The sequence below is a fragment of the Scyliorhinus torazame genome, chromosome 12, assembly GCF_047496885.1.
Source record: "Scyliorhinus torazame isolate Kashiwa2021f chromosome 12, sScyTor2.1, whole genome shotgun sequence".
Lineage (NCBI taxonomy): Eukaryota > Metazoa > Chordata > Chondrichthyes > Carcharhiniformes > Scyliorhinidae > Scyliorhinus > Scyliorhinus torazame.
The window spans coordinates 189,263,371-189,289,007 of record NC_092718.1 but is presented as its reverse complement, the minus strand read 5'-3'; positions in this window follow the sequence as shown (position 1 = coordinate 189,289,007).

Genomic DNA, 25,637 nt, shown 5'->3' with positions numbered 1-25,637 from the left:
ATCGCATTATTTCCCGTTGTGTCGAGGGTATCGGAAACTCCCCAATAATGTTTGTTTTCACATCCCATGGGACCAGTCGACCCTGTCCGATTGTATGGCCAAGGAAAGTGACTTGGGCTTTTCCAAATTCACTTTTGGCTAGGTTTATCACCAAACCCGCCTCCTGAAGTCGATCGAATAACTCCCTCAGATGTTTTAAATGTTCTTTCCATGCCTGGCTGAAAACTACCAGATCGTCGATGTATACCGTACAATTTGGTAATCCTGAAACAACTTTGTTAGTTAACCGTTGAAATGTGGCTGGGGCATTTTTCATGCCAAATGGCATAACTTTGAACTGGTATATACCATCTGGAGTCACAAAAGCTGAAATCTCCTTCGCCCTTTTAGATAAAGGTTCTTGCCAGTAACCTTTCAGTAAATCCAATTTGGAAATAAAAGCGGATTGTCCCATTTTCTCAATGCAATCCTCCAAACGTGGGATAGGATAAGAGTCCGTTCTTGTAACTGCATTCACCTTTCAATAGTCCACACACAACCGTTGGGTACCGTCTGGTTTAGGTACCATCACTATGGGTGAACTCCATTGGTTGCAACCCACTTCAATTATGCCATTCTTCAGCATACTCTCAATCTCTCTGTTAACCTGTGCCAATTTTAAAGGATTAAGTCTGTATGGATGTTGTTTGATAGGAACAGCATTTCCCACATCTACATCATGTATAGCCATTTTAGTACTTCCCAATTTATCTCTGCAAACTTGCCCATGTGATATCAATAACTCTTTCAGGTCAGTTCGTTTTTTCTCTCGAAGGTAACTTAACAATTTATCCCAATTTTTAAGAACATCCTCATTTTCCAATTTAATTTGAGGTATGGCAAATTCACAGTCATCTGGATTTGGTTTGTCACTTTGAGTTAGAATCATTAAAACCTCCTTTTTCTCTCCTTCCCTTTCAAGTACCTTTTAAGCATATTCACATGACACATTCGGTGAGTCTTCCTTCTATCTGGTGTTTTTACCACATAATTCACCTCACTTAATTTCCTTTCAATCTGATACGGTCCACAAAACCGAGCTTTTAAAGGCTCCCCTACCACTGGTAACAACACTGAAACTTTATCTCCATTGGCAAAACTACGAACTTTGGATTTCTTGTCCGCTACCCGTTTCATCACATTTTGTGCAACTTTCAAATGTTGTCTAGCCAATTCACCTGCTCTATTTAATCATTCCCTAAAATTTGACACATAATCCACTAGTGTAATTTCCGATTTCTCACCCACCAATTTTTCTTAATCAATTTAAGTGGTCCTCTTACCTCATGACCAAAAATTAGTTCAAAAGGACTAAATTTGGTAGACTCATTAGGTGCATCCCTAATTGCAAACAATACGAATGGGATTCCTTTATCCCAATCCTCTGGATAATCTTGACAATAGATTTGGTAGACTCATTAGGTGCATCCCTAATTGCAAACAATATGAATGGGATTCCTTTATCCCAATCCTCTGGATAATCTTGACAATACGCCCTCAACATTGTCTTTAATGTCTGATGCCACCTTTCTAACGCTCCCTGCGATTCTGGATGGTACGCAGTTGATTTAAATTGTTTTATTCCTAAGCTATCCATAATTTCTTTGAATAACTTTGAAGTAAAACTTGTTCCTTGACCCGATTGAATTTCTGTGGGTCGTCCATATCTAGTAAAGAATTTAAGTAATTCCTCCACAATCCTTTTAGCTGTAAAAGTACGTACTGGAATGGCCTCTGGAAACCTAGTAGACACATCCATTACAGTCAAAAGATATTGATTTACACTTTTTGTTTTAGGAAGCGATCCTACACAATCGATTAGGACCCTTGTAAAAGGTTCCTCAAATGCTGGAATGGGTATTAAGGGCGCTGGTTTTATCACTGCTTGAGGTTTCCCTATCACTTGATATGTGTGACATGATTGACAAAATTTAACTACATCTTTATTTAGTCCAGGCTAATAAAAATGTTTCTGGATTTTAGCTTGAGTTTTCCTTATACCCAAATGACCTCCCACTGGTACCTCATGTGCAACTCGCAACACCTCCTTTCTATACCCTACCGGCAATACTACTTGATGAACTTCTGCCCACTTTTCATCCGCCTGCATATGTACAGGTCTCCATTTCCTCATCAAGACTTCATTTTGACGGTAATAACACTCTAGTATACTCTCAGATTCCTCTTCCGTATATGCTTTCTGACATATCCATTTTATTTCGACATCTTTCTGTTGTAACTCTGCCAATTTTCCTGAACTAAAAATATCCACCTCATCCTCCACCTGTTCTTGTTATTTTTCAACCATCTGATCAAAAATCGTTTCTGATAATTGCGCTACAACTTCATCTTCACTCTTTGCTTTCTCCTCTTGTCTTAACCTGTAACCTTGCGACCTTATTACTACACAATCCGGAAAAATCCCAGGATATTCGTCCTTCAACACTTCAGTTGCCTGATTTTCCAATGGCTTATCAGCCACAGTAGGCATCACTCCCACCTACGATCCAGCTATATCATTACCCAAGATAAACTGTATTCCTGGACAAGATAGTTTATCTATTACTCCTACTACCACTTCACCACTCTTCACTGGACTTTCCAACCTTACCTTATGTAATGGAAAGCTACTCCTCTCACCCTGAATTCCACATATCACCACCTTTTCTGGCAACATTCTTCCCAAACTACATAATTTCTCATCTCTTACCATTAAAGATTGACTAGCCCCTGTATCTCTTAAAATTGTGACTTCTTTACCTGCTCCTCCTGATACACATGAGTAAACTTTACCCACACAAGTAAATTCTTTAAAGGCATCTGGCACCTTCTTAACAATTACTTCTTGAACAGGCTGTACAATCGTTTGCACCTCCTTCGCTTCCCTTGGGCTTTCCTTTACCACTCTAACAAACCCCACTGTCTTATCCTGTTTTACCACATCAGCCTTCCCAGTGCTTTTCTTCAACCACTTTACATGGTCTAGTTTATTTCAGTGAAAACATCTGAAACTTTTCATTTCTTTTCCACCCTCCTGGATTTCTTTTTTAATCTGAGGTACACTCTCTTTATTGTCTCCCATCAGATCACCTTTACCTTTACCACTTGAGTATTTCTCATGTCCCCAGTTTCTATCCCTCACCGGCTGAAACTGATGTCGGAAACCAATCTTTGATTTATGAACTAATTCATAATCATCTGCCATTTCTGCTGCTAATCTCGCAGTTTTAACCCTCTGTTCTTCCACATGAGTTCTCACTACATCAGGAATTGAATTTTTAAACTCCTCCAAAAGTACAATTTCTCTGAGAGCTTCATACGTTTGGTCTATTTTCAAAGCCCTTATCCACCTATCAAAATTACTCTGTTTGAGCCTTTCAAACTCCATGTATGTTTGCCAAATTCTTTCCTTAAATTTCTAAACCTTTGTCTGTAAGCTTCAGGCACTAGCTCATATGCACTTAAGATGTATTTCTTCACCTCCTCATACGTTCCAGATACCTCCTCCGGTAGTGATGCAAACACTTCACTAGCTCTACCTACCAGCTTTGTTTGAATCAGTAACACCTGATTGTGTCCTGTGGCTATTTCATTTGTTTAGCTACCTTCCCAAATGAAATGAAAAAGGCTTCCACTTCCTTCTCGTCAAACCTTGGCAATGCTTGGACATATTTAAATAGATTCCCACCAAGCCTTCGACTATGACGCTCTTTCTCACTATCCTCATCACTATCATCCAACTGCACGTTTCCCTTTACGTCTGCCAATTTTAACTGATTGTCATGTTTCATGGCCATTTTCTGAAGTTCAAACTCCCTCTCTTTATCTTTTTCCCTGATCTGTATTTCCCTTTCTTTTTCTTTTTGTTCTGCTAGGGCTATTCTTTCTTTTCTCCTTTCTTCTCTCACCTTTTCTTTTTCCTCTCTCTCTCTCTTTCTCTTTCTTTTTCCTCTCTCTTTCTCTTTCTTTTTCCTCTCTCTCACTCTCGTGTTCAAGCCGCTTTAATTCTTTCTCATGCTCCATTTGTTTAATTTGCAACTGAATTTTTGCAATTTCCAATGAGCCAAACTCTAAACTCTATCTCAGGCAACTTTAAATGCTTAACCACCACCATAATTACCTCATCTTTTCGCATTTTGTCAGGTAATGTTAACTGCAATGTTCTTGCCAAATCTAACAGTCTGCTTTCCGTTTCTGTCCATAAAGTACTACGTGTGACATTCTCCATCCCCAAAAATGTCTGCGCCTCTGAAAGATCCATTGTTCACAACACTCTCCCCACTTAAACTAAAATACCACACCGGAAAAGCAACAATCCTTCACTGTCTTTAAGTTCACAAAAGCCAATCCAATAGATAGACTTTTATCCCCCTCGAGCCCCCAATTGTTATGGGCGAGGCGTTTTCAGAACCCCAAAATGTATCATGGCGTTCAACCAACCTCTCCCTTTAATGGATTTGTTGCTTTTCCGAGCACACGGCTTTTTCCCTCGGTGTGGGATTACAATTATGGACACGTGGGTTTTTAAATACAAAACACTGTTTATTCCATGAACTCAACTTAACATCTTTAATAAACATTGGATCTCTTAACACCCCTTACTTCAAAGATAACTCAGAAAATATTGCAACAGTAAATAACTCCTTAAAATTTTCCTTCAAACATCCAAGAGACTTAACACCTTTAAACAGTATCACATCAGGTTAAAGGATATATATATATTTTCTGCAGAATGGCAGAGATATATTAGCTTGGTTAACTTCAGCTCCAGCACTTGCTTTCTTCCTGCAGCTCTCTGGACACACACAGACACACATAAACTGCTTTTTCCAACTGCAAAACTAAACTGCAAAATGGCTACCTGACCTCAGCTCCACCTACTCTCTGACATCACTGTTTTCTTAAAGGTACATTGCTTAAACATCCATGTCTTAAAGGTACCCTCACATGACATTCATGCTCCCCCGCCAACTCCTCCGACCTCTGGATCGCCTGTCCAGGGGCTACCAGTCTCGCCTCCACGCAGCCAACCACCGCCTTGATCGAGTCCAAAGCCGGGGCCAGGTCCTCCAAGCTTTCCTTCCGCTGCTGGGTGAACTTCTCATGCAAGAAGCTCGCCAACTGCTCCATCAACCACTGAGCCAGCATCTCCGCGTGCATTGCCAGCATTTCTCCCGCCTCAGCCAACTGGTTTGATTTATTCCTGGCACGTCTGGTCCGCCGCTCCATAAGCTCCATAAGCTAGGGGGTTCTCACTTCAACACCTTTTTCCTCCAAAATTCCTGCTACAAACTGGGTCAAAGGTCACAGAAAGATCGCCACGAGCAGGAGCTACCGCATATGTAACCACTCACTCCATGGCTGCCACCGGAAATCCGCTCAAAAAACGTGGTGGCTCAAGACATACATTGGTGGCTTCCAAAGAGCTTTATTGCTGAAAGGTAAAGGCAGTTAGAGAACAGGCACAGAACACTATACAACAGGGACTGGATTCTCCGTTGGTGGGATCCTCCGTTTTGCCGGCAGTGCACTCACGCCCTCGGATTTCCCGATGGCATGGGTGTGCCCACAATGGGAAACCCCATTAGCCGGCTGCCTGGATGGAGGATCCCGCTGCCGGTGTGGGCGCACTGCACCAGAAAGTGGGAGCAGTGAGATGGAAAATCCCGCCCAGCGTCTTTTCACTTAAGCTTCCTGCTCCACGCTGTCCGGGGTCCTGCTCCCAGTGTCCCACGTAAACTCCCTATTGGCTGGGGTTTGTTTACTCCCGTGCCGATTGGTCCCAAGCCGGACACGTGGACCACACTACCACATTTATCAATTTATAATTTGAACCACTATATCTCTGTTTACGTGTTTCAACTCAGATGTAACAATGTCGGTTGCTTACTTTTTCATCCAGAGGACTACAGGTCTTTAGATTATGTCCTTCATGCCTACAGGAAGCCTTTTCTTCTTGGGGGCTCTCTCTTGTCTCTGTCATTGGTCTTTAGGCACAATAACAGAACCAGATTATTTTGGAGACTATCAGAGCCTGTAAATTCATGGATCTGTGAAGAATGAGTCACAGGCTATTTTTGTTGTGTGTTCTATAAAGCAGATTAGAGGTTTTGAGCAAATATGGCTGCATTTGGCCAAATGCCACCTATTCATTTTGTCTTCCGCAGCTCTGTACCTATCGTCTTATTTGATGGGACAGATGATGTTCAACCTGACCACAAATCTATTAATCAGAAAAATTACTGCTGCACAGAATAAAAGGACAACAAACATACTCTGCTCAACAGACAGGGACAGGTAATGGAGCAGAAATTTGAAACAGGAGCAGCTGTGTCCGTCCCTCAACCTGGCAAAGAAAAAAAGTTGAGATCATTTAGCTTGAACTCAATTGACATGCTTGGAATCAGGCCTGTCAAGCTGTGGCCACTCAAGCAGTACTAATTACTGAGAGTGCCAATGATTGTCGCTCTACATTTAACCTTTCACGCACAGGTTTCCAAATCCTATGAGTGCTAGGTAAAGGTGAAGTCACCATAGACCCAGATGACGATAGGTGGTTTCCCCTTTGAGGGTGACAGCTGACTGGTGGTGATTTAATCTGAAGATCACCATGGCTCAGGTGAGGGGCAAGGTTGAGAAGGCGAATAACATCAGGTAGTAATGGAATTGAACCCGCGTCGCTGGCCTCGCTCTGCATATTAAATCAGCTGTCTAGCCAACTGAGCGGTGCCCAGAATTGTGGGCATATACTCCTGTTGGGGTCGAATGAGTATCTCATAGAATTTTAGCATAACCTCCTGGCATCTATATGCCATACTTTTATTTATAGGGTCCAGATCTCACATTTCTTATTGACTGCAATGGTAACTTGCCTTGCCACCTTAGTTTACCAGCACCCCCAGGTCTCTCTCTTCTTTAACCCCCCTTCATGAAAGATCAAGGGCGGTTCTCCGCAAACCGGCGGGGCGGGCCACTCCGGCGGCGAGGAATGGCGTGAACCACTCCAGCGTCGGGCCGCCCCAAAGGTGTGGAATCCTCCGCACCTTCAGGGGCGAGGCTGGTGCTGGAGTGTTTGGCGCTGTGCCAGCCGGCGCGGAAGGGCTTGGCGCCACGCCAACTGGCACCGAAGGGCCTCCGCCGGCTGGCACGAATTGGCGCATGCGCGGGAGCGCCAACGTGTGCTGGCGTCATCCCAGCGCATGCGCAGGGTGGTTCTTCGCCGCACCAGCCATGGCGGAGGTTGACAGCGGCTGGTGCAGAGGGAAAGAGTGCCCCCACGGCACAGGCCCGCTCGGGGATTGGTGGGCCCCAATCACGGGCCAGGCCACCATGGGTCATCCCCTGGACCCAGATCCCCCCGCGCCCCCCTGAGGACTCTGCAGGCCGCCTGTGGAGCCAGGTCCCTCCGGTAAGGACCTGTTGTGATTTACGCCGGCAGGACCCGCTGAAAACGGGCGGCCATTCGGCCCATCACGGGCCAGAGAATTGCCGGGAGGGCCGCTGCTAGTGGCCGCCGATCGGCGCGGCGTGATTCCCGCTGCCGTCAAAACCCCGGCGCCGGAGAATTCAGCAGCTGGCGGGAGGTCGGAGAATCCCGCCCCAAACCTCTGATAAGCCCTGCTACAATACCACCTTTTTCAATAAAGCTCAATGGCTTGATTTGGGGTTACAGGGCGTAATCTCAAAATTTAGCAGGTGACGTAAAACTTGGAAGTGTAGCAAACAATGCAAAAAGAGTACCCAATTCATTTTTTCCAATTGAGGGGCAATTTAGTGTGGCCAATCCACCTAGCTTGCACATTTTTGGGTTGTGGGGGCGAAACCCAGGCAAACATGGGGAGAATGTGCAAACTCCACACGGACAGTGACCCAGAGCCAGGATCGAACCTGGGACCTCAGCGCCGTGAGGCCACAGTGCTAACCCACTGCGCCACCGTGCTGTCCTGAAAAAAGATAGTTGTAGACTTCAGGAGCACATAGGCAGGGTGGTTGGGGGGGGGGGGGGGGGGGGGGTGTAGATGCAGGGAAGGGGGAAACATAAGACGGATGAAAATCAGTGCAGCAAATTGTGAGGTGACACATTTTGGTAGGAAGAATGACAAGAGACGTTAACAAGCGAAATGCTGCCATTTTAAACCCTGGCATATAGCTTGCCATCTTATAGAATAGAAGATGCTAATGTGGTGATGTGTGAAATGTCTGTGGTATGTGGATGGAAAGTCTGTGGTATGTAGAAGTTTCAGATTACTGCCTTCCAATATGCAATGGTAGGGATAGCAGTTTTTTTTCTTTGATTTATTTTAGCTTTTGTGTTAAATAAGAAACCTTGCGAAAACTTTTAGGTTTTTTTAAACTGTTAAATGTGTAGACGTTGGAATTATTGCATTTTTTTTTTTTAAATCCTTTTGTCTGAGTCATGTTTTTTTTCCCCTTCAAGACAGCACCATTTCAGTTGATATGTTTGAAAATGCTCCTTTGTGTGAGGTTTCTATTACACCGAATGAGACTTTGTGCTATTGTACTCTGGGTACCGGGAAAATGACAGCAACACTCTTCTCCCCGAAGAGAATGTAATTCGTGAGCACAAAGGACTACCTGGTGAAGCAGTAATTAGATAAATTTGAATGTTCATCGGGCGTCATTCTCCGCTTTCTGGTATATTTAATTATTGAACGTTTCCCCAAATACATAAAATGAATGTTCGTTTACTGGGAATTTGCTGTTTCGACATCAAATCATGATGGGAGACCTGGCTATCTTGGAGACTATTAAGTAGAGAAGCACTGCTGTCTTGCTTGTCACTTGGAAGTAACATAATACTCTTTGTCAGGATTGCTTTGTTTTTTTGTTTAGCAGCGTACAAGATGTCAGTGCTGGAAATTGGGACATTTTTCCACTTTTGACACCAAATGTCGTCAGCAAACGCTCAAGGGAGAAATATAATGAAATGATGCAGAGTGAAGCTTTTGCTCAATAATATACGTCAAGCCCAACATTTGCACAATGTGCAGATTTTCTATCTGTCATATGGCATCAGAGAGTGAAATATCCAGTTAATGCTAATCTGTGCTTAATTAGGACAACCAGGAATTGAATTTAGACAAATCCAATTCATTTTTCATTGAAAAAAATGCTTTCCAATCAGCACAAAGATGGGAATAGCCTTCTTCTTGAATTTAGGGGCAGATAGCACAGTGGATCTTATACAGAAATATGTCGGGATCTGGTGAACATGTCGGGATCTAGTGAACAGTGCTTTAAGAAGTTGGGACGGTCTGATAATATGAGATCTCTAAAGTCACAAATCATGGATATTTGGACAAAACCCAATATTACAACTTCAGCATGGATTCACCTTTTCTTGTGGCTCACAAGCATAATGACAAACATTTAAGTGGCAGAGAGTGACTGAAAGCTTGGTCAATCCTGCAATGAGCCATTGACTGAGTTCACCGGTGTATTTTTATATAGGGTGCAATCTTCAGCCCGTGATTACCGTCAGACAGAAAAGCGATGTGGGCGGAAAATCCGGAGAGGATCGGGAAATGAGATTCATTCCGGAGCGATTACGTTTTCGATTTTACTCGCCCGTCATTGGTTATTTCATGGGGTTCAAGCCCACAAAAGACGGGAACCCCATTTCAATGTATTTTAATACATTTTATTATTAACGGTCCTCTCTACCATATGATTCCCCCTCACTAAAGAGTCATACTACACCAGCATGAGGTTTACAATAGGTTTGCTAAAACCTGATACAAACGAGAAGTTTCCTCCGGAGGATCAAAATCTCGGTGGGGGGGTGGGGGCATGTCCAGGCAGAGCCCCGACACTGCCCATTGGCACAGGTTGGCACCTGCTGACCTGTCAGTGGCCACATAGCCATGGCAACCTGTGCAGCTGGCACTGCTGGGGTAGGCTCTCATGGGAACCACACAAGGGGGGTAGTTTCCATTAATGTGTGGTGGTGTGGGGGAAGTGGGCTCTGAGATGGGAACTTGCAGGAATGGGAGGAGTGGGCATTCTGTGGGGGGGGACATCAGCAATTATTCTCCGGTGGTAGGGGAGCGGACCCCCCATTAAACCCAGGGCAGGAGCCCCGGATGGTCTTCCAGGGGGTGGGGCGGGGTGGGTGCAGTGGGAGGGGGAGGAGTCGCCACCACTTTCGTGGTGGGAACTGGGGATTGTTCAGAATAAGTTCTGCTTGTGGCACCCTTTAAAGATGGTGCCCCGTGTGTTGGCTCCATCAGGCCCTGCCCTGCCAAGTGACGGCGTAAATTCTACCCACTCATTTTATTTCTTTAAAAGGGCTCAAGATCTGGAGCCAAAACTGCCTGTGCAACTGGGGAGAACTACACACTGTCTCAAACTGGTACTTTGCCAAATTCTGGTAAGATTCCGTACCATAATGTTACTAGGACATAAACGTCTTTGAGTTGACTAGTCACAATCTTTTGCAGACATGAGGGATTATGCCAGCCTTGCTAACAGTGCAGCTTGCTGTTGATAACTCTGGATCAGTGACATTTTAGCCAGCCAGCAGTTTTTCCCGGCTGACATTCTGAGATCGAAGAAAAACTTGTCCTGAAGTCTAATAAAATAAAAGTGGATGAGGGTACAGGGGAAGTAATTCATTGAGATGGACCAGGAGTTGTTGTCTTCTGTCTTTAGTTCAAGTGTGCTGACATGGAAAATGATAACTGAATGTGAAACAATGTCAGTTGTATGAAAGGATGCTTGTGTTTGAGTGCTTAATGTACATGAGAATGTACTGAGCGTGGGTATAGGTCATTACCAGTTATTTTCTAACAGAGTCACTTACAAATTGAGCTAAATATAGGGCGGCCTCACTCCGTTTATTTGGCTTCATGACTTGGCAAGAAAGTCACTTTAGAAAATACAGCATGTTATAAATATGTCGCTCAAAAAAACGAACACGATGAGTAATTCTAACAACGTCATCACCAAATGTTAAGCTTTAACAATAAAAAGAAAGATATAAATGGAAATGGGAGACGTCTGCATTTTTGTTGCAGATAAAATATCATTGTGCATTTTATTACAACAGAAATTTGTAAAATATATGAAGAGAAAGGTTAATTAAGGCCCACAATCACCCCGCGGTCAACTCCATTGAGACAGGCAGCACACAAACTTTGTTCTACCTCTTCATCCAATTGATTTCAATGTGCAGGCCAGCTCAGAATTAGTTACTGAAAAGCTCACACCCCAGCAGTGTTTGCGGCCAGCAAGATAGATGGCTAGTCTATACATCTTAACGGCAACCTATCCTCTTAAAAGGGACCTGCACTCATTGTACAAAAGCTCCTATGGACTGTCTGTCTTTGTGCGACTTGAATGGAAGGCTAAGAACGGCAAATAGAGCAACAGACAAGAAGGAGAGCGCCCAGATTTTTTGGATGTAGCTTTGAAGTTATTAGTCCAAGAGATGGAAAGGAGAAGGGGTACCATTCATTCAGACGAGGAGACCCTCAAGGTACATCATGAGAAGGCAATGGGAGTAGGAGGCTAGGGAGACCAGTTTGTTAACTCAGGCCCAGAGGAACTAGATGCAGTGTCCACATACCTTCAGTTATTCAGCTATGCTAGGCACTGTTTTGTTATGCTCTTGACGTAGCATAAGCTGCTTCCTTGACGTGCACTCTAACAAAGGAAGATTCAGACTTGGAGATAGCTTTAACATGTTTATTATACTATTAACAATTCTCCTACTTGGATTTGACTCTACTGTTAATCCTTCTATAGCTACTCAGACTGACGAACCAGTCTGCTACAATCCACGTGATAGGTGTGAAGTGTTTCAAATCAACCCTGTGTACACACTGAGTGTCTCCACTGGAAAGATACTGAGCATGTGTGATGTGTCCTTTTGTATGGGTTGGTGTAATGCCCTCCTGTGGTAGTGTCACCTCTATGTGTATCGTGAATGCCCATTGGTCGTGTCCTATCTTACTGACCTATTGGTTGAATGTCTGTGTGTCATGTCTCTGATGCTCCCTCTAGTGTCTAGCTAGGTGTTGTGTATGTACATTAACCCTTTGTGTACTTACAGTGATGTATATCACCCCATCTCTCCTTTTATTGTGTTACATATTTTCTGTACAGTGTTAAAGAAAATTGAACAAACTAGGTAGATAAGTGATGCTATGTACAAGTTATGATAACTGTGATGACTATCCAATATGATACAAGACCAAATCATAGTTGCGATGACTTTGAGGATACAAAATAAAATACAAAATAAAAGTTATGAGTCCAAAGTTCATGAATTTATATGGTCTGGTATAGAAGTGTCAATGGTGATGTTGTCATTCCCTTGTGAACGCCATCAGTGTCCTGCTGTTTGATCATCAGGAGGTGTTCAAGTGTTCAAATCACTTCATTGACTGATTTGGAGTCTGTGTCTTTTTTTTCCGATGCTTATGGCAGAAATTCCGATGCTTGTGTTGGTAATTCTTGATGGCATCTGTCCTGAAAGCCAGGTTGCGTGTTGGTAGCGCAGCAAACGTGAATTGGTAAGATGCATCGTCCTGCCATGGTATGTCATTGTACTGAGCTGAGCAGTAACAGTGTCCCTCATTTGCAGAGTTGTACCATGTTGTACAGGTCGTTGTTTCATTATTGTCGTTTCTGTCTTGGTCGTTTTCATTGTCGTTCTTATTGTTGTCTTTCTTGTTGTTTTTGTAATGCTTGTTTCCGTTTTTGTTGTTTTCGCAGTTGTTCTTGTTGCGCTGCATGTTGTTTTCGTTGTTGCTGTTGCGCTCAATGAGTGTTCCGTTTGGATGATGTGAGTCATTGTCACAGTTATTGGTGTCAGTGTCCTTTGTGGTATCTGTTGTTTCCTTGAGCATGCCGTCACTGAGTTTGCGGCGCTCCCCGTCTGGAGTCATGTCCGGTTTACTTGAATCAGCTTTGGCTTGTCGATTCTCCCCGTCTGGAATCATTTCATTCAGGACTGCATTTGCTTGTGGAGAGGCTCGAGCGTGATGAGGTGTGAATTAACGTGGTGTCACCGGAGTCACCAGTAGTCTCACTGTGATTGTCTTCTTTAACCTGTTTTAGGAGCCGCTCCCTCTCCTCCTGTGGCGATCCCATACCCTTATCCTCTGCAACCATCTGACTGCGGTAAGTTTCCAGCTCAGGCAGCGTTTCATCCAGCACCACAGCTTCTTGCTTCACCTGGGAATGTGCTATCTCAGCCCCCAGGGTTTCCTTCTTCATGTTTAATATATCCAGCTCTTGCTGTCAAGATCCAACTCCTGCAACACACGTTCATTAATTGCTTTCATCATCATATATCTGGCTTGTTTGCCTTCTGCCATGTTTTTGATGATGGTATCTGTTACATCGAGCGTTTCTTCTTGAGAATTGTGAGAATGATCTGATGTTGCATTGATGTTGGTGACATCAGTCATGTGTGGTGGACTTGATTCCTCTGCTTTGCTTCCTTGGTACTCCTCTTGTAGAGTCATTTCTGGTTCACTTGAATCATCTGTGATCTCTTTCTGCTCCTCTTCTGGAGTTATTTCTGGTTCATTTGAATCACCTTTTGTTCCTTGGTGCTCTGCTTCTGGAGTCAAAATCGTCACGATTTCATTTAACGTGGACGTGCTGGACTCTTCGGTAGCCGTCCTCTGGTTATTGAGTGCTTCTGTGCAGACGAACTGAGATATGTCAGTCCCACTGTGATCCTGCACATCCTGTATGGGAATTGTGATTTCTTCGTCACTTGTCTCACATACAGTGGGTAGACATTCAGTGTCTTCTTGTTGGTTAAATGAGTTGGGTAGACTGTCATAGTCTTCTTCTGGTGGCTCAAATTAGCTTGATAGATCTTCATGGTCTTGTTCATGCATGGCGTTTGCTATGGAGTGTTTGCTTGATTCCATTTTTGAGCCTGTCACTGCGCTGTCTCTGGAGGCTTGCGTCGCTCTCTTTGTGGAGGCCTGTGTCGCTTTCTCTGTGGAGGCTTGTGTCGCACTCTTTGTGGAGGCTTGTGTCGCGCTCTTTGTGGAGTCTTTTATCGCTTGCTCTGTGGAGTCCTTCATCGCTCTCTCTATGGAGTGCTTCATCGCTCTCTGTGTGGAGTCTGTCATCGCTCTCTTTGTGGAGTTGTGCAGTGTTCTCACTGTAGAGTCGATCTGTGCTCTCTCAACGAAGTTGTTCTGTGCTCTCTGTGTGGCGTCGTCTCCATCTTGGGTATTGCTGTCATCCCATGTATCGACGATCTGCCACGGCACCATGGTATTGGATGCATCTACCATGAGGAGAGTCGTGTTGAGCTTTTCAACCGTGTTGCTGATGCCGTGATCAGGATCTCCGAATAACTCGGTCATGTCTGAGTAGTATTGTGTGTATTGTTCGATAGACAAATCATCGCTTTCTGTTTCGGAGTTGTGATCGTTCTCTTCATGTTCAATTAACAAATCATCTTCTTGTGTGGAGGCTGGGACCCTTCGTGGTGTGTGGACCACTCTCTGTTTCTTGTCATAAGGCCGCAGCATAATCCTGCACTCACGGGTCGGGATGTCATAACTGCTGGGCTGAGGATTCCCCAATCCGAAGAGCTCATCGTCGGGGTCATCACGGTACGACACCTCTAGTTGCGCTTCGGATTTGTTACTGGGGTAGCCATCTCCCAAGATGAAATCTTCGTCTGAGTCGCTGTCTTCCAAGACCATACCATCACGTTTTGTGTCAGAGCTGGCATTGGGCTTGCGATGTCCAAAGAAGAATTCAAGGTCTGAGTCATAGTCTTCAAGGACTGTATCATCTCTTCGGGCGGTGCTAACTGCTTGTTGCAGGATTCTGCGGAGGTTACTTTCAACTACTGGTCGAATTTCAGGCAATGTGCTGTCGTTCCAGATGAAAGAATCGGGTTTTACGGCGTAAATTTTTGTTTTTGTTTTGGGACATTTCCCCTTTAAGTGGGCGTGGTCCGGGGCCTCTGACATCACGATGCGTGTGACGTAGTGCGTAGGAAGCGATTGCGCATGCGCAGATCACTGTTCCTTTACTTGGAGCCTTGTTCTCAATTGCGCATGCGCGGCTTCTCGCACATGCGCAAACGGACCTTCCCGTTCTGTGCGCTCTTCGCGCAACTGCACATGTGCAGCACCTTTTCCAAGATGGCTGCAATTCAAAACTGCCGTTCGTTGCTGCAAGCTTACCTCGTGGTGAGCTTTTGTGCCTCTGTTACCTTTTCTTCTTGTATGTTCCTCGCAGAATTCTTGGAATTTGTCCAGGACTGCCTGGAAGTCGCTCTTGTTTTGCCACTTTGAGTATTTGAAGGTATGGAAGATTTCAGCTGCTTCTAGACCCGCGATGGTAAGTAGAAGCTTTATTTTCTCTGCATCTGCCATGCCATCTAGGTCGGACGCTACCAGGTAGATCTCGAACCTCTGCCTGAATCAACGCCAGTTTTCATTGAGATTGCCTTGGTACCTGAGCTGCTGTGGAACCGGAATCCCGAACATCATCTTGCCTGGCTGCTGTTGCTGGTTGTCACTGTTTGATGAGTTGTAACTATATTGATTTAACAGTCACTCCTGAGTACCATGTTTTGTTATGCTCTTGACGTAGCATAAGTTGCTTCCTTGATGTGCACTCTGACAAAGGACGGTTCAGACTTGGAAATTGCTTTAACATGTTTATTAAACTATTAACAATTCTCCTACTTGGATTCAACTGTACTGTTAATCCTTCTATAGCTACTCAGACTGACAGACCAGTCCGCTACAATCCACGTGGTGGTTATGATGTGTTTCAAATCAACCCTGTGTACACACTGAGTGTCTCCACTGGAAAGAGACTGAGCATGTGTGATGTGTCCTTTTATATGGGTTGGTGTGATGCCCTCCTGTGATAGTGTCACCTCTGTGTGTATCGTGAATGCCCATTGGTCGAGTCCTATTTTACTGACCTATTGGGTGAATGTCTGTGTGTCATGTCTCTGGTGTTCCCTCTAGTGTCTAGCTAGGTGTAGTGTATGTACAGTAACCCTTTGTGTACTTACAGTGATGTATATCACCACAGGCACATCACCCAAATATATTGCAGTTAACTCACTGTTATTCTTCACTCTCACATGCAGAACAAGGTGGATCATAATCATAGGCTGCAGCAGGGGACTGGCAGTGAACAGTCACGCATATTCAGTGCCTTCTGGAAGAGACAAGGATTCACATCATTGGGCCAAATGTGACAGAAACTGTTGCATTTGGAGTCATTGAGAACATTCAGGATGATAAATTCCAACTCACTCTCATCTTGTTATCTGACATGAAATAGGAGCTGCGATGGTCTGGCCATGGATCCTTTGTTTTCCAGCCTTCATCCTAATCCTCCTCTTCTGCATTTCTGTGTTCAGATATCCAAGGAGTGCTGCCTGGCCAACTATAGTGAGGAAGGATGAGAGCGCTGGTGAAGAAGAACTGACCCTTGATGTGAATTGCAGACAACACTTCAGATAAATGGATCTTTTTCAAATTGGCAAAATGTAACAATTGTTCAGGCATCAACTATTTACAATTGATATAAATGACTTAGATAAAGGGATTAAAGGGTTGGTTGCCAAATTTGCTGATGACACAAAGATAGAACAAGAACAAAGAACAAAGAAATGTACAGCACAGGAACAGGCCCTTCGGCCCTCCAAGCCCGTGCCGACCATACTGCCCGACTAAACTACAATCTTCTACACTTCCTGGGTCCGTATCCTTCTATTCCCATCCTATTCATATATTTGTCAAGATGCCCCTTAAATGTCCCTATCGTCCCTGCCTCCACTACCTCCTCCGGTAGTGAGTTCCAGGCACCCACTACCCTCTGCGTAAAAAACTTGCCTCGTACATCTACTCTAAACTTTGCCCCTCTCACCTTAAACCTATGCCCCCTAGTAATTGACCCCTCTACCCTGGGGAAAAGCCTCTGACTATCCACTCTGTCTATGCCCCTCATAATTTTGTATACCTCTATCAGGTCGCCCCTCAACCTCCTTCGTTCCAGTGAGAACAAACCGAGTTTATTCAATCGCTCCTCATAGCTTATGCCCTCCATACCAGGCAACATTCTGGTAAATCTCTTCTGCACCCTCTCTAAAGCCTCCACATCCTTCTGGTAGTGTGGCGACCAGAATTGAACACTATACTCCAAGTGTGGCCTAACTAAGGTTCTATACAGCTGCAACATGACTTGCCAATTCTTATACTCAATGCCCCGGCCAATGAAGGCAAGCATGCCGTATGCCTTCTTGACTACCTTCTCCACCTGTGTAGCCCCTTTCAGTGATCTGTGGACCTGTACTCCTAGATCTCTTTGACTTTCAATACTCTTGAGGGTTCTACCATTCACTGTATATTCCCTACCTGCATTAGCCCTTCCAAAATGCATTACCTCACATTTGTCCAGGTTAAACTCCATCTGCCATCTCTCCGCCCAAGTCTCCAGACAATCTAAATCCTGCTGTATCCTCAGACAGTCCTCATCGCTATCCGCAATTCCACCAACCTTTGTGTCGTCTGCAAACTTACTAATCAGACCAGTTACATTTTCCTCCAAATCATTTATATATACTACAAAGAGCAAAGGTCCCAGCACTGATCCCTGTGGAACACCACTGGTCACAGCCCTCCAATTAGAAAAGCATCCCTCCATTGCTACCCTCTGCCTTCTATGGCCTAGCCAGTTCTGTATCCACCTTGCCAGTTCACCCCTGATCCCGTGTGACTTCACCTTTTGTACTAGTCTACCATGAGGGACCTTGTCAAAGGCCTTACTGAAGTCCATATAGACAACATCTACTGCCCTACCTGCATCAATCATCTTAGTGACCTCCTCGAAAAACTCTATCAAGTTAGTGAGACACGACCTCCCCTTCACAAAACCGTGCTGCCTCTCACTAATACGTCCATTTGCTTCCAAATGGGAGTAGATCCTGTCTCGAAGAATTCTCTCCAGTAATTTCCCTACCACTGAAGTAAGGCTCACCGGCCTGTAGTTCCCGGGATTATCCCTGCCACCCTTCTTAAACAGAGGAACAACATTGGCTATTCTCCAGTCCTCCGGGACATCCCCTGAAGACAGCGAGGATCCAAAGATTTCTGTCAAGGCCTCAGCAATTTCCTCTCCAGCCTCCTTCAGTATTCTGGGGTAGATCCCATCCGGCCCTGGGGACTTATCTACCTTAATATTTTTTAAGACACCCAACACCTCGTCTTTTTGGATCACAATGTGACCCAGGCTATCTACACCCCCTTCTCCAGACTCAACATCTACCAATTCCTTCTCTTTGGTGAATACTGATGCAAAGTATTCATTTAGTACCTCGCCCATTTCCTCTGGCTCCACACATAGATTCCCTTGCCTATCCTTCAGTGGGCCAACCCTTTCCCTGGCTACCCTCTTGCTTTTTATGTAAGTGTAAAAAGCCTTGGGATTTTCCTTAACCCTATTTGCCAATGACTTTTCATGACCCCTTCTAGCCCTCCTGACTCCTTGCTTAAGTTCCTTCCTACTTTCCTTATATGCCACACAGGCTTCGTCTGTTCCCAGCCTTTTAGCCCTGACAAATGCCTCCTTTTTCTTTTTGACGAGGCCTACAATATCACTCGTCATCCAAGGTTCCCGAAAATTGCCGTATTTATCTTTCTTCCTCACAGGAACATGCCTGTCCTGTATTCCTTTCAACTGACACTTGAAAGCCTCCCACATGTCAGATGTTGATTTGCCCTCAAACATCCGCCCCCAATCTATGTTCTTCAGTTCCCGCCTAATATTGTTATAATTAGCCTTCCCCCAGTTTAGCACATTCATCCTCGGACCACTCTTATCCTTGTCCACCAGTACTTTAAAACTTACTGAATTGTGGTCACTGTTACCGAAATGCTCCCCTACTGAAACATCTACCACCTGGCCGGGCTCATTCCCCAATACCAGGTCCAGTACCGCCTCTTCCCTAGTTGGACTGTTTACATATTGTTTTAAGAAGCCCTCCTGGATGCTCCTTACAAACTCTGCCCCGTCTAAGCCTCTGGCACTAAGTGAGTCCCAGTCAATATTGGGGAAGTTGAAGTCTCCCATCACCACAACCCTGTTGTTTTTACTCTTTTCCAAAATCTGTCTACCTATCTGCTCCTCTATCTCCCGCTGGCTGTTGGGAGGCCTGTAGTATACCCCCAACATTGTGACTGCACCCTTCTTATTCCTGATCTCTACCCATATAGCCTCACTGCCCTCTGAGGTGTCCTCTCGCTGTATAGCTGTGATACTCTCCTGAACAAGTAGCGCAACTCCGCCTCCCCTTTTACATCCCCCTCTATCCCGCCTGAAACATCTAAATCCTGGAACGTTTAGCTGCCAATCCTGCCCTTCCCTCAACCAGGTCTCTGTAATGGCAACAACATCATAGTTCCAAGTAGTAATCCAAGCTCTAAGTTCATCTGCCTTACCCGTAATGCTCCTTGCATTAAAACATATGCACTTCAGGCCACCAGACCCGCTGTGTTCAGCAACTTCTCCCCGTCTGCTCTGCCTCAGAGCCACACTGTCCATATTCCCTAGTTCTCCCTCAACGCTCTCACCTTCTGACCTATTGCTCCCGTGCCCACCCCCCTAAATAGGTAGGGCAATAAGTTGTGAAGAGGACATGAGGAGGCTTCAAAAAGATATAGATAGGTTAATTGAATGGGCAAATATCCTACAAATGGGGGACAATGTGAAATTTTCCATTTTGGCAGGAAGAAAGAAGCATATTACCTAAATGGTGAGAGATTGCCGAGCTCTGAGGTGCAGAGGGATCTGAGCGTCCTAGTACTTGAATCGCAAAAGATGAGTATGCAGGTGCAGCAAGCAATTAGGAAATCTCATAGAATGTTATTATTTATTGCATGTGGAATTGAATATAAATGTAGGGAAGTTATGCTTCTGTTATACACAACACGAGTGAGACCATATCTGGAGTACCGTGTACAGTGTTGATCACCTTACTTAAGGAAGGATGTAAATGTGTTGGAGGCAGTTCAGAGAAAGTTTACCTGGAATGAACAAATTTTTTTATGAGGAAAGATTGGACAGGCTAGGCTTGTACTCGTTGGAGTTTAGAAGAATAAGAGGTAATTTGATTGAAACATACAAAATCCTGAGGGGTCTTGACAGGTCGCCGTCCTCCGAATTCTCCGGCCCCCCCCAAAATCGCCCCGGCGTGAATCGCACTGCCCGCCTCAGAGAATGGCAGGGACCGGCGCGTCTCAATGGGCCCCATGGCCGCCTGAATTCTCCGGGCCGCGATGGGCCAAAGTCCCGCCCGTTTAACGAGGGTCGCACCGGTGTAAATCAAGGTTGGTCCCTACCGGTGGGACCCAGCTCTGTGGGCGGCTTCCGGGGTCCTCGAGGGGGGCGCGGGGCGACCTGGCCCCGGAGTGTGCTCCCATGGTGGTCTGGCCCGCGATTGGGGCCCATGATCCGCGGACGGGCCTGTGCCGTGGGGGCATTCTATTCTTCCACGTCAGCCTTGTACCGATCCCGATGGCCGACGCGGAGATGAAACCCCCCTGCGCATGCGCGGGGATGACGCCAGCAGACGCTGGCACTCCCGCGCATGCGCCAACTCGCACCGGCCCGCGGAGGCCCTTCGGCGCCGGTTGCCATGGTGCCAAGCCCCTTCCCGCCGGCCGGCGTGGCGCAAACCACTCTGGCGCCGTCCTAGCCCCCGAAGGTGCGGAGGATTCCGCACCTTTGGGGCGGCTCGACACCGGAGTGGTTCCCGCCATGGTTCGCGCCATTTTTTCCCACCCCGACGATTTGCACAGAATCCCGCCCAAGGGCTGGATTCCCCGATTTGAAGACTATGTCCTGATTCCGGCGTGGGAACCGAGGCATTTTATAACCAAACAAACGCCGCAAAACAGCCATCGATCCTCCGTCTGGCGGGGGGCTGGTAGGCGTGCAGCGCAGAGCACCCGGTTTTAGTTGCCTATATGGCCAGAGAATTGCCGAGTCTGTGGTGGCACATGCGCATGCCGGTGGCCTGCAGCAGCCGCGCCATGCAACATGGCACCAGCCGCGCGCAAATAGTGCCCCCCTTTGGCCAGGCTTGCCAACCACGGCCTACCCCCCACCTGTGCCCTCAGACCCTGCCAAAGCCCCCCCATGCCAATGGATCAGCTCTCCCCCAACTGTGACAGCGCTGGACTCAGTCCACAGCCGCCACACCGAGTTCCCGAACAAAAATAGCACGAGTGACCGACGCTGTTGGGAACCCGGCTCATTGGGGGTGGAGCATCGGGGAAGGGCCTCAGGTAACATCCATACGGCGTGAAGCATACTACTAGAGTACGCAGTTTTGGAGGGGGTGGAGCATCGCAAAAGCAGCGCCGCCCCCGATTTTGCCACCAACGTGGATTCTCCGGCTGATCGCCGAACGCAATTTCGGAGACCGGAGAATCTTATCCAAGGGGTCCCCCATTTAATACGGAGATGATGCAAAAAATAATTCTCAGAGGGTCGTGGGTCTTTGGAACTCTCTTCCTGAAAGGGCAGTCGAAGCAGAGTCTTTGAATATTTTTAAGGCAAAGGTGGATATATTCTTGGTAAGCAAGGGATGGTAGGTTATTGAAGGTAGGTGGGCCACTATCAGATCTGCCATAATCTTATTAAATAATGGAGCAGGCTCGAAGGGCTGAAAGGCTTCCTCCTGTTTCCCCATATGCATGGTGGGGGGGGGCCATGTAAAAATAGGATATGTGCCCACCCCACCATTGCCCGCCTACTCCTGACCTCACTCTCTTTAATACAGGAGTTGTGCAGGCATCGGAATGAGCAATCCATCAACCATACTTATCTCAATTATCTCATTAGTCACTTCTTTCAAGGTCTTAGGGTCAAACCCACCTGGACCCGACGATTTGCCATCCAGCAGCTCCAACAATTTTCTCACTCCCACTTCCCTGGTGATTACAATTTTCCTGACTTCCTCTCTCCCTTCCATTTCCTGATTGACAGCTATTTCTGGGATGTTATTGATGTCCTCTATAATGAAAGCCAATTCAAAATACCTGTTTAATTCATCTGCCACAGCCCTGCTTTCCTTTATCGCTTCACCAGACACAGTTTCTACAGAACCAATGCTCGCTCTGATAATTATTTTCTTTCTTAAATATCTATAGAAACTCTTACTACCTGCCTTTCCCTCACACTCTAATATTTTCCTCCTTATCAGTCTTTTTGTAATTCTTTTCCATTCTTAATATTCTCTCCAATCTTCTGACCTGCCACCCATCTTTGTGCTTTTTCTATAAGTTTAATATTTCTTTAGCTAACCACGGATGATGGGCCCTTGCCTTGGGATTGACATTATTGGAATGTGTCTGTTCTGTGTATTCTGAAATGTCCCTTTAAATGTCTGCCACTGAACCACTATTGACCTTTCCTTTAAGCACATTTGTCAGTTCACTTTAACTAGCTCTGCTTTCATGCCCTCCTCATTTCCCTTACGTCAGAATACAACCTTTAATTATTATTCATTTAAGGCCTTATTATAAAAGACTGGTATTTATTGATATTTTATATTCCTGTTTACATTATATCTCCTCCTTCTCTCTTAATCTTCTCTCCCTGAAACTGAATGTAGAATTCAATCATATTACGATCGCTGCTACCTTGGGGTTCACTAAGCGGTTATCAACTAATCCTATTTCATTGCACGATACCACGGCTAGTATAGCCTGTTCTGTGGTTGGCTCCAGAATGTGCTGTTCTAAGCAGTTATCCCAAAAACATTCTCTGAACTCCTCATCTATGCTACCTTTGCCCCAGATCCAATCTTTATGTAAAATCCCCCATAATTATTGCCATAACTTTCTGGCATGGTCCCTTTATCTCTGTCCTGCCATGCAGTTACAATTAGGGGGCCTGTACACCACTCCTATAAGTGAGTTGGCTCCATGCTAACTGTACTTCTGGGGGCGGAAGAGGTGACACAATCTGCCTGCCCCTACGTGATGTTCTTCCTGTGTGTCTTTTGGTATTAACATGCCTAGAGCACCACCAGCAGATGTTAATGAACATCCGGGGGCGTCATTCTCCGACCCCCCAGCGGGTCGGAGAATGGCCGTTGGCCGCCGTGAATCCCGCCCCCGCCGGTTGCCGAAGTCTCAGGCACCGGAGATTGGGCGAGGGCGGGAATCGGGCCGCGCCGGTTGGCGGGCCACCCCACTCAATTCTCCGGCCCGGATGGGCCGAAGTCCCGCCGAGAAATTGCCTGTCCCACCGGCGTAAATTAAAGTAGGTATTTACCGGCGGGACAAGGCGGCGTGGGTAGGCTCCGGGGTCCTGGGGGTGGCGCGGGGCGATCTGACCCCGGGGGGTGCCCCCACGGTGGCCTGGGCCGCGATCGGGGCCCACCGATCCGCGGGCGGACCTGTGCCGTGGGAGCACTCTTTCCCTTCCGCCTCCGCAACGGTCTCCACCACGGCGGAGGCGGTAGAGATTCTCCCCACTGCACATGCGCGGGAAACTGTTAGTGGCCGCTGACACTTCCGCGCATGCGCCGCCCGGGGATGTCATTTCCGTGCCAGCTGGCGGGGCAACAAACTCCGTTTCCGCCAGCTGGCGGGGCGGAAATCCCTCCGCCGCCGGCCTAGCCCCTCAATGTCGGGGCTCGGCCCCCAAAGATGCGGAGCCTTCCGCACCTTTGAGGCGGCGGGATGCCCGTCTGATTGGCGCCATTTTGGGCGCCAGTCGGCGGACATCGCACTGTTGGGGGAGAATTTCGCCCATGTTATGCGATGTGCCACTAATGACTGACAAGAATATTACACATAACGCTGAGATGTAGTTTGCCAGGACGGTTCAATACAAAACAGGAAATATTATTCAGTGTCTGTCTTGATTAGGCCTCATTTAGAATTGGAATGCAGCAGCAGAGTGATTATGTTAAAAGTCTAGTAAACCAGAGGCCTGGACTAATGAGTTACAATACCTCCATGGCAACTGGAGAATTTAAATTCAAATAAGTAAATCTGGACTTAAAAACTGAATCGGTAATGGCGATCATGAAACCTCCTGATTGAAAATCCATCTTGTTCATTAATGCCATCTAAGGAAAGAAACCAGCCATCCTTTCCTAGTGTGGCCGAGATGTGACTCCAGGTTAATTACCCTCTGAAATCGTCTAGCAAGCATTTCAGTTGTATCAATCTGTGATGAGAAAGTCTGATCTGCACTGTGGGTGTACCTACAACACCCAGGCTATACCGATTCAGCAGACAGGTCCCACCACATTCTCAAGGGCACTTAGGGATGGGCAGTAAATGCCTGTAACACCCACATCCAAAGAGAAAATTGTAAAAGAAAGTCTAGTGCCGATTCAGATGGGACCTTGATAAATTGCTAAGTCTGCCCAATAGAACAAGCAGAAAAAGTTGATAGGTAGAAGGTATGTATCTCCCAGCCAAAGCCAGGGAGAGAAACATTGGGCCAAAGTGCTTCTCCTGTTTCTGGACCCCCTTATCTCACTCCCCATCTAACTTTCTCCTTTGCAACCTTTGGGTGGCTACAATTAGGAGCCATTGTCACGGTGGGATGGCTGTTTTAAAGATTGAGCAAATCTTCTTGGCCTTTGGACTCTATGCTTCTACTTGTAAAGCCTATTGAAAGCTCAGATTTCAATATGAGACTCTTTATTACCATGGCTTTTTCAGACAATAATACACAGCTTGTCATTCATATCATGCAATCAGCTCTGCGTCTTTGAACATGGTCCTCTGCAATATCTCAACATCCAAAGGAGTTAAACCTCACAAGCATCACAAACAACAATCCCATGTACAGATTAGAATACCTTCAATTTAACAATGATGTATCCTATTGGCGCATAATTCCTGGTTTCAGTTTGAAGTTTTAAAATGGAAAAACCTTCCAGGAAATTAGCACTTACCAATTGATGTGCAATAATGTGCTATTTCTATCCGCAAGTGGGTGTTGTTAACAGAAACATTACACTTTGCATTGAGCGATAAATATTTTCTAATTTTAAATTGAAACCTATACTGTGACCATACTTACAGATGCCCAGTGTGGAGCATATGAAAGGAGAACAAAGTCCTGCAGATGCTGAAAGTCGGAAAACACTGAAAATACAAGTCAGGCAGCAGCTGTAGAGAGAGAAGCAGAGTCAATACTTCAGCTTCACAATCTGCACTCGTTCTGATGCAAGGTCACTGACCTCTGTTTCTCGTTGCACAGATGATGCCAGACATACTGAGCATTTCCAACATTTCGCATTTCTACTGCAACAAAACAATAAGCCCTTTTGCCAGCCCTCCGAAAAGCAATCAGACCTCTGCGAGCCTTTCATTCCCCTTCAGCACAAATCCCAGCAGCAGCTGCTTGAGATCAGGGTTTGGCACAACGTTAAACATTAATTTAAAAAAACAAGTTAAGGAATTAACTTGCTGAGCAAAAAAAAATGAAAGCAATCAATTGATAATTTAAAAAAAGGTGAGTCTCAATCAGTCTTCCATCCATTGTTGTTCCACAGTTACACTATTAACAATCTTTCTCCACTGATTTCTATTCTC